A 12,708-nucleotide genomic window follows, 5' to 3' on the forward strand; every position below is an offset into this window, starting at 1 on the left:
TGCCTCCAGAGCAAGATTCATGACAATAAATGCCAACCTGCCTACAGGGCAAGATTCATGACAATAAATTACAACCTGCCTCCAGAACAAGATTCATGACAATAAATGCCAACCTGCCTCCAGGGCAAGATTCATGACAATAAATGCCAACCTGCCTCCCAGTCGTCCCCTCCTTATCTTTACAAGGCTGCAGAACATGCAAGCTAGTGATGTGGGGGTTCTCTCATAACCCTCAGTCCCCAGGTGGGTAGATGGCAGGTTGAATAAAGAGAAGCTAGTGATGTGGGGGTTCTCTCATAACCCTCAGTCCCCAGGTGGGTAGATGGCAGGTTGAATAAAGAGAAGCTAGTGATGTGGGGGTTCTCTCATAACCCCCAGTCCCCAGGTGGGTAGATGGCAGGTTGAATAAAGAGAAGCTAGTGATGTGGGGGTTCTCTCATAACCCTCAGTCCCCAGGTGGGTAGATGGTAGGTTGAATAAAGAGAAGCTAGTGATGTGGGGGTTCTCTCATAACCCTCAGTCCCCAGGTGGGTAGATGGCAGGTTGAATAAAGAGAAGCTAGTGATGTGGGGGTTCTCTCATAACCCTCAGTCCCCAGGTGGGTAGATGGCAGGTTGAATAAAGAGAAGCTAGTGATGTGGGGGTTCTCTCATAACCCTCAGTCTCCAGGTGGGTAGATGGCAGGTTGAATAAAGAGAAGCTAGTGATGTGGGGGTTCTCTCATAACCCTCAGTCCCCAGGTTCGGTAGATGGCAGGTTGAATAAAAAGAAAACAATAGGCTACATAAAACAATCCATAAATGTATAATTATTATGTAATTAACACAAAACATTAAGGACACCTTTCTTTCCATGACAAACTGACCAGGCGTAACTCAATATTAGGAAGGTATCCTTAATATTTTGTCCACTCAGTGGCTCTGACCCTTTACGTAACAGTCAATCCTCTTTTCCAGGACACCTTCTTTAAATTTCCCCAAATGTTTCCACACTGCTGCTCTCTCACAGCTGCTCCAGGGCCTCTTGGGTTGAGGAGTCATTCTCTTCTAACCTGATCACAGCTGCTCCAAGGCCTCTTGGGTTGAAGAGTCATTCTCTTCTAACCTGATCACAGCTGCTCCAGGGCCTCTTGGGTTGAGGAGTCATTCTCTTCTGACCTGATCACAGCTGCTCCAGGGCCTCTTGGGTTGAGGAGTCATTCTCTTCTAACCTGATCACAGCTGCTCCAGGGCCTCTTGGGTTGAGGAGTCATTCTCTTCTAACCTCATCACAAACAAAGACAAGATTCAAACAAATAAACATGATGTTCCAACATAATTGGGGGGGGGGGGGTATAGGGAAGGTAGGGGAGAGGAGGGGGTATAGGGAAGTTAAGGGAGAGGAGGGGGGTATAGGTAAGGTACGGGAGAGGAGGGGGTATAGGGAAGGTAGGGGAGAGGAGGGGGGTTTAGGGAAGGTAGGGGAGAGGAGGGGGGTATAGGGAAGGTAGGGGAGAGGAGGGGGGTATAGGGAAGGTAGGGGAGAGGAGGGGGGTATAGGGAAGGTAGGGGAGAGGAGGGGGGACTTCCTCCATGTCAGGTAAGCAGCCTCCAAGTCTACCCTCACCAACTGACCAGACTGAGTGAGTTCTGAACATCCCTCTCTGTCCTCTGATGCTGCGTCCAAGTCTTCTTGGGTCTTTCTGGTGTCTCTGTCTTGACTCTTTAGTGAGTTTTTTCAGTTATTTCCCAGGCTGCCTGAAAAACACAAAAAAATGGCGCATACATAAGAGTTATAAACTATCAAAATAAAGAGAATCCCACACTCCATGTATAAACTCCCAATAATTTATTGGGTATTTACCAACGTTTCAGCATCACTGTGCCTTCTTCAGGGTGATGTCATCAATACTTGAACCAGGTTATGTAGACAAACAGTGCAATTAGTGCAACCAATGACAATAGAGAGGGGTGTGTCATAATGATTAAGTTAATTACAATGAATTAATGAAACTGTTAAAAAAAACAATAGTGTATGGCATATTAAATATACTAGGCTATGTTATATATATCCCCCTCTCCATGTAATCTGATTCATTATGATCTAGGATCAGGTCCCCCTCTCCATGTAATCTGATTCATTATGATCTAGGATCAGGTCCCCCCTCTCCATGTAATCTGATTCATTATGATCTAGGATCAGGTCCCCCCTCTCCATGCAATCTGATTAATTATGATCTAGGATCAGGTCCCCCCTCTCCATGTAATCTGATTCATTATAATCTAGGATCAGGTCCTCCCTCTCCATGTAATCTGATTCATTATGATCTAGGATCAGGTCCCCCCCTCTCCTTGTAATCTGATTCATTATGATCTAGGATCAGGTCCCCCCTCTCCATGTATTGTGATTCATTATGATCTAGGATCAGGTCCCTCCTCTCCATGTAATCTTATTCATTATGATCTAGGATCAGGTCCCCCCCTCTCCATGTAATCTGATTCATTATGATCTAGGATCAGGTCCCTCCTCTCCATGTAATCTGATTCATTATGATCAAGGATCAGGTCCCCCCTCCTCTCCATGTAATCTGATTCATTATGATCTAGGATCAGGTCCCCCTCTCCACGTAATCTGATTCATTATGATCAAGGATCAGGTCCCCCCTCCTCTCCATGTAATCTGATTCATTATGATCTAGGATCAGGTCCCCCTCTCCACGTAATCTGATTCATTATGATCTAGGATCAGGTCCCCCCTCTCCATGTAATCTGATTAATTATGATCTAGGATCAGGTCCCCCTCTCCACGTAATCTGATTCATTATGATCTAGGATCAGGTCCCCCTCTCCACGTAATCTGATTCATTATGATCTAGGATCAGGTCCCCCCCTCTCCTTGTAATCTGATTCATTATGATCTAGGATCAGGTCCCCCTCTCCACGTAATCTGATTCATTATGATCTAGGATCAGGTCCCCCCCTCTCCATGTAATCTGATTCATTATGATCTAGGATCAGGTCCCCCCCTCTCCATGTAATCTGATTCATTATGATCTAGGATCACTTCCCCCCTCTCCATGTAATCTGATTTATTATGATATAGGATCTTTTTATTTTTATTATTTCACCTTTATTTAACCAGGTAGGCTAGTTGAGAACAAGTTCTCATTTACAATTGCGACCTGGCCAAGAATAAAGCAAAGCAGTGCGACAGAAACAACAACACAGAGTTACATGGAATAAACAAGCGTACAGTCAACACAAAAGAAAAAAGAAAGTCTATATACAGTACAAACGTACAGTCAATAACACAATAGAAAAATCTATATACAGTGTGTGCAAATGGCGTGAGGAGGTACGGCAATAAATAGTCCGTAGTAGCAAAGTAATCACAATTTATCAGATTAACACTGCAGCTATAGATGAGCAGATGATGATGTGTAAGTAGTGATACTGGTGTGCAGAAGAGCAAAAATATAAATAAAAACAATATGGGGATAAGGTAGGTAGATTGGGTGGGCTATTTACAGATGGGCTGTGTACAGCTGCAGCGATCGGTTAGCTGCTCAGATAGCTGATGTTTTAAGTTAGTGAGGGAGCAATAAGTCTCCGGCTTTAGCGATTTTTGCAATTCGTTCCAGTCATTGGCAGCAGAGAACTGGAAGGAAAGGCGGCCAAAGGAGGTGTTGGCTTTGGGGATGACCAGTGAGATGTACCTGCTGGAGCGCGTGCTACGGGTGGGTGTTGTTATGGTGACCATTGAGCTGAGATAAGGCTGAGCTTTACCTAGCATAGACTTGTAGATGACCTGGAGGATGGGAGACCCACAGTACAGGTGCGTAACGCACAGAGACGTCAAAAATGTGTTTAAAAAATCGTCAAAGAGTAATTATTTTAACCTCTATGGGCTAGGTGGGACGCTTGCGTCCCACCTACTCAACAGCCAGTGTAATCCCGTGGCGCGTTATTCAAATTCCTCAAAAATGCAAAAACTTCAATTTTTCAAACATATGACTATTTTACACCATTTTAAAGATAAGACTCTCGTTAATCTAACCACACTGTCCGATTTCAAAAAGGCTTTACAACGAAAGCAAAACATTAGATTATGTCAGCAGAGTACCCAGCCAGAAATAATCAGACACCCATTTTTCAAGCTAGCATATAATGTCACATCAACCCAAACCACAGCTAAATGCAGCACTAACCTTTGATGATCTTCATCAGAAGACAACCCTAGGACATTATGTTATACAATACATGCATGTTTTGTTCAATCAAGTTCATATTTATATCAAAAACCAGCTTTTTACATTAGCATGTGACTAGCATGTGACTAGCATTCCCACCGAACACTGCCGGTGAATTTACTAAATTACTCACGATAAACGTTCACAAAAAGCATAGCAATTATTTTAAGAATTATAGATACAGAACTCCTCTATGCACTCGATATGTCCGATTTTAAAATAGCTTTTCGGTGAAAGCACATTTTGCAATATTCTCAGTAGATAGCCCGGCATCACAGGGCTAGCTATTTAGACACCCAGCAAGTTTAGCACTCATCAAAGTCAGATTTACTATAAGAAAAATGTTATTACCTTTGCTGTCTTCGTCAGAATGCACTCCCAGGACTTCTACTTCAATAACAAATGTTGGTTTGTTTCAAAATAATCCATAGTTATATCCAAACAGCGGCGTTTTGTTCGTGCGTTCAAGACACTATCCGAAAGGGTAAATAAGGGTGACGAGCATGGCGCAATTCGTGACAAAAAAATTCTAAATATTCCATTACCGTACTTCGAAGCATGTCAACCGCTGTTTAAAATCCATTTTTATGCCATTTTTCTCATAAAAAAGCGATAATATTCCGACCGGGAATCTGCGTTTAGGTAAACAGACGAAGGAAAATAAAGCATTCGGTCGACTCGGGCACGCGCCTAAGCCCATAGTACTCTGATCGGCCACTTGCCAAAAGCGATAAAGTGTTTCAGCCAGAGCCTGCCTCGATATCGTTCAGCTTTTTCCCGGGCTCTGAGAGCCTATGGGAGCCGTAGGAAGTGTCACGTTATTGCAAAGATCCTCAGTCTTCAATAAAAAGAGCCAAGATGAAACAAAATTTGTCAGACAGGCCACTTCCTGCATGGAATCTTCTCAGGTTTTGGCCTGCCATATGAGGTCTGTTATACTCATAGACACCATTCAAACAGTTTTAGAAACTTTAGGGTGTTTTCTATCCAAAGCCAATAATTATATGCATATTCTAGTTACTGGGCAGGAGTAGTAACCAGATTAAATTGGGTACGTTTTTTATCCGGGCGTGTCAATACTGCCCCCTAGCCCTAACAGGTTAACCTAAAGCATTTAATAAAGACACTTATAGTACAATATTATGGGGAATAGGAATGAGAGGGCTACTTACACCATTTTGGGAAGGGATCACAGCAGTGATTGAATCAGGGTATGAGGCATGAGTTGAGGTGTTCAGAGGCTTGACCAGTGCAGGACAGGATTTGACTGGGAAGACAATAACACAAAAACACTACACAGTGAGACAAAAGAGCTGAGAATGAGTTAGTCCAAGCAAGGAGTAAAATCATAGACGTGTAATAATGTGATTGTGTTTGTGATTGACTCTACATAAAGTAATGAGAGAAAAATTGACAGAGGTTCCCTCACCGTGCTTGGAGAGGAAACATTCAATGTGCCAGTGGATGAGTGGGCCACATGAGACGTGGCTTCCAGTTCATGTGAGGAGGTAGTTGACAATGGTAGTGGAGTGGTCATCACTTGTTAAATCATGGAACAGGAGGGGACTCAGCTGGAAATACAAATAGCAGATACGTTCCCTTGAAGCTGACCCATCGTAGGTTAGAACAACAAGTTTGTCCATGAAGATAAACACGGAATTCACATCTCGCCCACTTGGCAAATCAAAGTAGCCCAAGAAACTTTTTCTGAATAAAGCCCTGATCATCCACATACAGTACCTGACGATAACTGAGAACGGCAAGCAGACTGGTGGCAACCATAGGTCCCAGAGTGGGGGGGGGGGGGGGGGGGGGAATTTTTTTGCCCTGGGGCCCAGAGTTTGTCCTTATCTGTTGACCTAACCAGGAAAACTCTGGACCCTATAAGGTATGACAGTGATGAATCAGTTGTAAAAGGTTTTGTAAGGGCTCTGATGGAACCAGTTTTAACTAAATCAGGGCACATGGTTTTTTTAACTCTTAGGGCTCGAGGACCGCTAGCGAAACACCTACGACAACATCCGGTGAAATTGCAGATCAACAAATTCAAAATAGAAATATATTAAACATTCATGAAAATACAAGTGTCATACATCATTTAAAAGCTTAGAATCTTGGCAAACGAACTGCTTTGTCAGATTTCAAAAAGGCTTTACGGTGAAAGCATAGCTTTCGATTATCTGAGGACAGCACCCCACAACAACATATTTTCCAAACAAGCACAGGCGTCACAGAATCCCAAATAGCGATAAAATAAATCACTTACCTTTGAAGATCTTCCTCTGTTTGCAATCCCAAGGGTCCCAGCTACACAATGAATGGTCGTTTTGTTCGATAAAGTCCTTCTTTTATATCCCAAAATAGTCTGTTTAGCAGGCGCCATGACTTCAGAAATCCACTCCTTCAACGTGCAGACAAAAAAGTTCTAAAAGCTACCAGTAAATTTCGTCCAAACAAGTCAAATAACGTGTCTATATCATCCTCAGGTTGTCTAAAATGTAAATAAACTATAATATTTCATACGGAAAGTACTGTGTTCAATAGGAATGCCAAATTCGCAAGTGTGGACCCTCTCCATCGGTAATGAGGAAACCACTAGTTATGGATGTAGTATATCTGCTAATGAGGAAACCACTAGTTATGGATGTAGTATATCTGGTAATGAGGAAACCACTAGTTATGGATGTAGTATATCTGGTAATGAGGAAACCACTAGTTATGGATGTAGTATATCTGCTAATGAGGAAACCACTAGTTATGGATGTAGTATATCTGCTAATGAGGAAACCACTAGTTATGGATGTAGTATATCTGGTAATGAGGAAACCACTAGTTATGCTTGTAGTATATCTGGTAATGAGGAAACCACTAGTTATGGATGTAGTATATCTGGTAATGAGGAAACCACTAGTTATGGATGTAGTATATCTGGTAATGAGGAAACCACTAGTTATGGATGTAGTATATCTGGTAATGAGGAAACCACTAGTTATGGATGTAGTATATCTGGTAATGAGGAAACCACTAGTTATGGATGTAGTATATCTGGTAATGAGGAAACCGCTAGTTATGGATGTAGTATATCTGGTAATGAGGAAACCACTAGTTATGGATGTAGTATATCTGGTAATGATGAAACCACTAGTTATGGATGTAGTATATCTGGTAATGAGGAAACCACTAGTTATGGACGTAGTATATCTGGTAATGAGGAAACCCCTAGTTATGGATGTAGTATATCTGCCAGGAGAAAAAAATGGTGAGCAAAGATTTTAGCTTTTTACGATGTATTCTGAATATTACAGCACAAGATCAGGAGTGGTACTCAAGGAAACTCACATTAAGCTCTGTGTCTATTCACTAATTCACCACCATGGGGGAAATCTCAGGGGAGTTCTCATAGGCTGACTGCAAAAATAGCCTCCATTTCCAGGTTGATTATGAGTGCATTTCACACTACTATTAGATTATAACTGTAAGGATCGTTTGAATCTCCAACTTAACTTTGTGATATAAACCAACTGATTTATACTTAAACACTACAACCAGTAAAATGCTCTTTGGCAAGTTTAGCTTTGCCATCAGCCTGACAATGAGGGTTTGTACACTAAGTGTTTAACTTCTTACGGATCAGTGTTCTGCTAGCGTTCCACTTAGACAACATCCGGTAAATTGCAGAGCGTGAAATTCAAAATACAAAAATCGTAATATTAAACATTCATGAAAATACAAGTGTCATACATGATTCTTTAGTTTAGAATCTTGGTAATCGAACCGCATTGTCCGATTTACAATAGGCTTTACGGTGAAAGCATAGCATTTTATTATCTGAGGACAAAGCTAACCTACAAAGCATTACATGGGCTTCCTCCTACCTATCTTTCCGATTTGGTCCTGCCGTACATACCTACACGTACGCTACGGTCACAAGACGCAGGCATCCTAATTGTCCCTAGAATTTCTAAGCAAACAGCTGGAGGCAGGGCTTTCTCCTATAGAGCTCCATTTTTATGGAATGGTCTGCCTACCCATGTGAGAGACGCAGACTCAGTCTCAACCTTTAAGTCTTTACTGAAGACTTATCTCTTCAGTAGGTCCTATGATTAAGTATAGTCTGGCCCAGGAGTGTGAAGGTGAACGGAAAGGCTGGAGCAACGAACCGCCCTTGCTGTCTCTGCCTTGCCGGTTCCCCTCTTTCCACTGGGATTCTCTGCCTCTAACCCTATTACAGGGGCTGAGTCACTGACTTACTGGTGTTCTTCCATGCCGTCCATGGGAGGGGTGCGTCACTTGAGTGGGTTGAGTCACTGACGTGGTCTTCCTGTCTGGGTTGGCGCCCCCCCCTTGGGTTGTGCCATGGCGGAGATCTTTGTGGGCTTTACTCGGCCTTGTCTTCGGACGGTAAGTTGGTGGTTGTAGACATCCCTCTAGTGGTGTGGGGGCTGTGCTTTGGCAAAGTGGGTGGGGTTATATCCTGCCTGTTTGGCCCTGTCTGGGGGTGTCATCGGATGGGGCCACAGTGTCTTCTGATCCCTCCTGTCTCAGCCTCCAGTATTTATGCTGCAGTAGTTTATGTGTCGGGGGGCTAGGGTCAGTCTGTTACATCTGGAGTATTTCTCCTGTCTTATCCGGTGTCCTGTGTGAATTTAAATATGCTCTCTCTAATTCTCTCTTTCTTTCTTTCTTTCTTTCTTTCTTTCTTTCTTTCTCTCGGAGGACCTGAGCCCTAGGACCATGCCTCAGGACTACCTGGCATGATGACTCCTTGCTGTCCCCAGTCCACCTGGCCATGCTGCTGCTCCAGTTTCAACTGTTCTGCCTGCGGCTACGGAACCCTGACCTGTTCACCGGACGTGCTTGTTGCACCCTCGACAACTACTATGATTATTATTATTTGACCATGCTGGTCATTTATGAACATTTTAACATCTTGACCATGTTCTGTTATAATATCCACCCGGCACAGCCAGAAGAGGACTGGCCACCCCTCATAGCCTGGTCCCTCTCTAGGTTTCTTCCTAGGTTTTTGGCCTTTCTAGGGAGTTTTTCCTAGCCACCGTGCTTCTTTCACATGCATTGCTTGCTGTTTGGGGTTTTAGGCTGGGTTTCTGTACAGCACTTTGAGATTTCAGCTGATGTACGAAGGGCTATATAAATACATTTGATTTGATTTGACAGCGCCCCGCATACTTGCTGCATAGAAATATTTCTCAAACCAGCACAGCCGTCACAAAAATCAAAAATAGCGATAAAATAAATCACTTACCTTTGAAGATCTTCCTCTGTTTGCAATCCCAAGGGTCCCAGCTACACAATAAATGGTTGTTTTGTTTGATAAAGTCCCTCTTTATATCCCAAAAACTCAGTTTGGTTGGCGCGTTTTGTTCAGTAATCCACCCGTTCAACATGCAGACAAAATAATCCAAAAAGTTACCAATAAACTTCATCCAAACAAGTCAAACAACGTTTCTAATCAATCCTCAGGTACCCTAATATGTAAGTAAACAATAAAACTGTAAATCAAGCAAAGTGTTTTCTATCAAATACAACCAATTATATGCATATCCTATCTTCTGGGCCTGAGTAACAGGCAGTTTCCTTTGGGCATGCCAGACTCTCCGAACTTCCGAACACTGCCCCCTAGCCCGAAGAAGTTAACAAATTGGCCCATAACTTCAACAAACAATAACATAGACATACTGCAGGACCCATAACTTCACCTAACAACATAGACCTAGGACTATAAATAATTTCATACTTCAGGTGAAACATGGAAACTAAAATGTCTTTCATGACATTTCATAACCTGATCACCAGATAATTTTGTGAATAATCCCACTAGGCTATTCTGTAATGTGTTGTCATTCTAAATGTCCTGAATAAAGGAAAATAGCTCTGTGTGTTGTACAGTAGCCTATCCATCAAGGAACAGTTCTCTACACATTATGAGCTAAGTATCTCTGTGTGCAAACAGACTAACGAGACGCTACTGTAAATCAGGCAGACAATAACACATTATAAACATCAATTTCTTAGGGATGTTGGATCCAACGTGGAGCACGGCATAACTGTCTTTACCAGAGTAATGAATGAAGAAGCACTTTGGTTGTTGTTGCATGTCGTGATGTTTGTCATGTGACTGTCATTCAGAAAATGATTTCCTGGATCAGCTGATGATAGTTGAACATGTGACTAACTAAACAGCTACAGTATTAAGAATTATGTGTAATTATTGAAGAACTGCGTTAATGACAGTATCCATTTGGGTGTTGTCAATAAAGTAAAGATGACTCTTGGTTAACCTGTTAGGGCTAGGGGGCAGCATTGACACGGCTGGATAAAAAACATACCCGATTTAATCTGGTTACCAATCCTACTCAGTAACTAGAATATGCATATACTTATTACATATGGATAGAAAACACCCTAAATTTTCTAAAACTGTTTGAATGGTGTCTGTGAGTATAACAGAACTCAAATGGCAGGTCAAAACCTGAGAGATTCCTTTACAGGAAGTGGCCTGTCTGACCATTTCTGGAACTTCTTTGCCATCTCTATCATTTACTAAGGATCTCTGCTCTAACGTGACACTTCCCACGTCTTCCATAGGCTCTCAGAGCCCGGGAAAAAAGAGAATGTCGTCATTCCAGCCCCAGGCTGAAACACATTATCGCCTTTCTCAAGTGGCCCATCAAGAGACACTAGCTTATGCGCGTGACCCCGACCGCCCCCGCCTTTGGGATTTTTTCCTCTGTTTGCCGAAAAGGAGATTCCCTGTCGGAATATTATCGCTTTTCTACGAGAAAAATGACGTAAAAATTGATTTTAAACAGCGGTTGACATGCTTCGACGTACGGCAATGGAATACTTTGAATTTTATTGTCAGGAATTGCGCCAAGCGCGTGACACTTCTTTACTATTTCGGATAGTGTCTGGAACGCACGAACAAAACGCCGCTATTCGGATATAACGATGGATTATTTTGGACCAAACCAACATTTGTTATTGAAGTAGCTGTCCTGGGTGTGCATTCTGACGAAGACAACAAAAGGTAATGACATTTTTATAATAGTAAATATGATTATGGTGAGTGCTAAACTTGCCGGGTGTCTAAATAGCGAGCCCGTGATGCCTGGGCTATGTACTTAGAATATTGCAAAATGTGCTTTCACCAAAAAGCTATTTTAAAATCGGACATATCGAGTGCATAGAGGAGGTCTGTATCTATAATTCTTAAAATAATTGTTATGCTTTTTGTGAACGTTTATCGTGAGTAATTTAGTAAAATGTTAGCGAATTCCCCGGAAGTTTGCGGGGGTATGCTAGCTCTGAACGTCACATGCTAATGTAAAAAGCTGGTTTTTGATATAAATATGAACTTGATTGAACAAAACATGCATGTATTGTATAACATAATGTCCTAGGGTTGTCATCTGATGAAGATCATCAAAGGTGAGTGCTGCATTTAGCTGTCTTCTGGGTTTTGGTGACATTATATGCTGGCTTGAAAAATGGGTGTCTGATTATTTCTGGCTTGGTACTCTGCTGACATAATCTAATGTTTTGCTTTCGTTGTAAAGCCTTTTTGAAATCGGACAGTGTGGTTAGATTAACGAGAGTCTTATCTTTAAATGGCTGTAAAATAGTCATATGTTTGAGAAATTGAAGTAATAGGATTTTTAAGATTTTGAAAATCGCGCCACAGGCTGCAAGTGGCTGTTACGTAGGTGGGACGAATTCGTCCCGCCGGTCCCATAGAGGTTAGAACCATTGGATTTAGCAAACTCTGAAATGATTTAGGATTTCTGTGCCCATGAAAACTATTTTCCCAGCGTACCATAAGGAGACACTAAATGTTACGTAATTAGAGAGCATTTCAGAGATCTGAATACAAAAAAACTGTCCGACAGCAAGATCCAGTATTTAAGTTAAAGTTCATCATTTGACAAGCGTAACGTTATGACTATAACTACTGTTCCCTGAAGGAGGGAAACTAGGTACAACATACTATTAAATCCACACGTTATGACTATAACTACTGTTCCCTGAAGGAGGAAAACTAGGTACAACATACTATTAAATCCACGCCTCGCTGGAAGCCCCGCCTTCTACAGGTGATGAGCGCGAGGCTCGGATTTCTTCCTTAAATTTAATACCGCTCTTCACCGACCCAGGAAGGGGTGGGGCCAAACAGGTGTTGTACCTCGTTTCCCTCCTTCAGGGAACAGTAATTATAGTCAAAGTTACATTTGGGGATGTCTGATAGTATTTCTGATTGTCTTAACACACCACCACTAATGAGTTGGCGTGTTTAAATTTTTGGGCTTTATGTAGGTCATTTTAAACTTAGCAATGGAAATAAAAATGTATATTTATAATTTTCATTTAAATAGAATGTAGATTAACCACAGAGAATGATGTTGAGATAAAGACAATTATAATTATTAATACTATTATAAATTAAATGAAACTGTTCCAGT

Source organism: Salmo salar, unplaced genomic scaffold (assembly GCF_965601325.2).
Source record: "Salmo salar unplaced genomic scaffold, fSalSal1 ptg000838l, whole genome shotgun sequence".
Classification (NCBI taxonomy): Eukaryota; Metazoa; Chordata; class Actinopteri; order Salmoniformes; family Salmonidae; genus Salmo; species Salmo salar.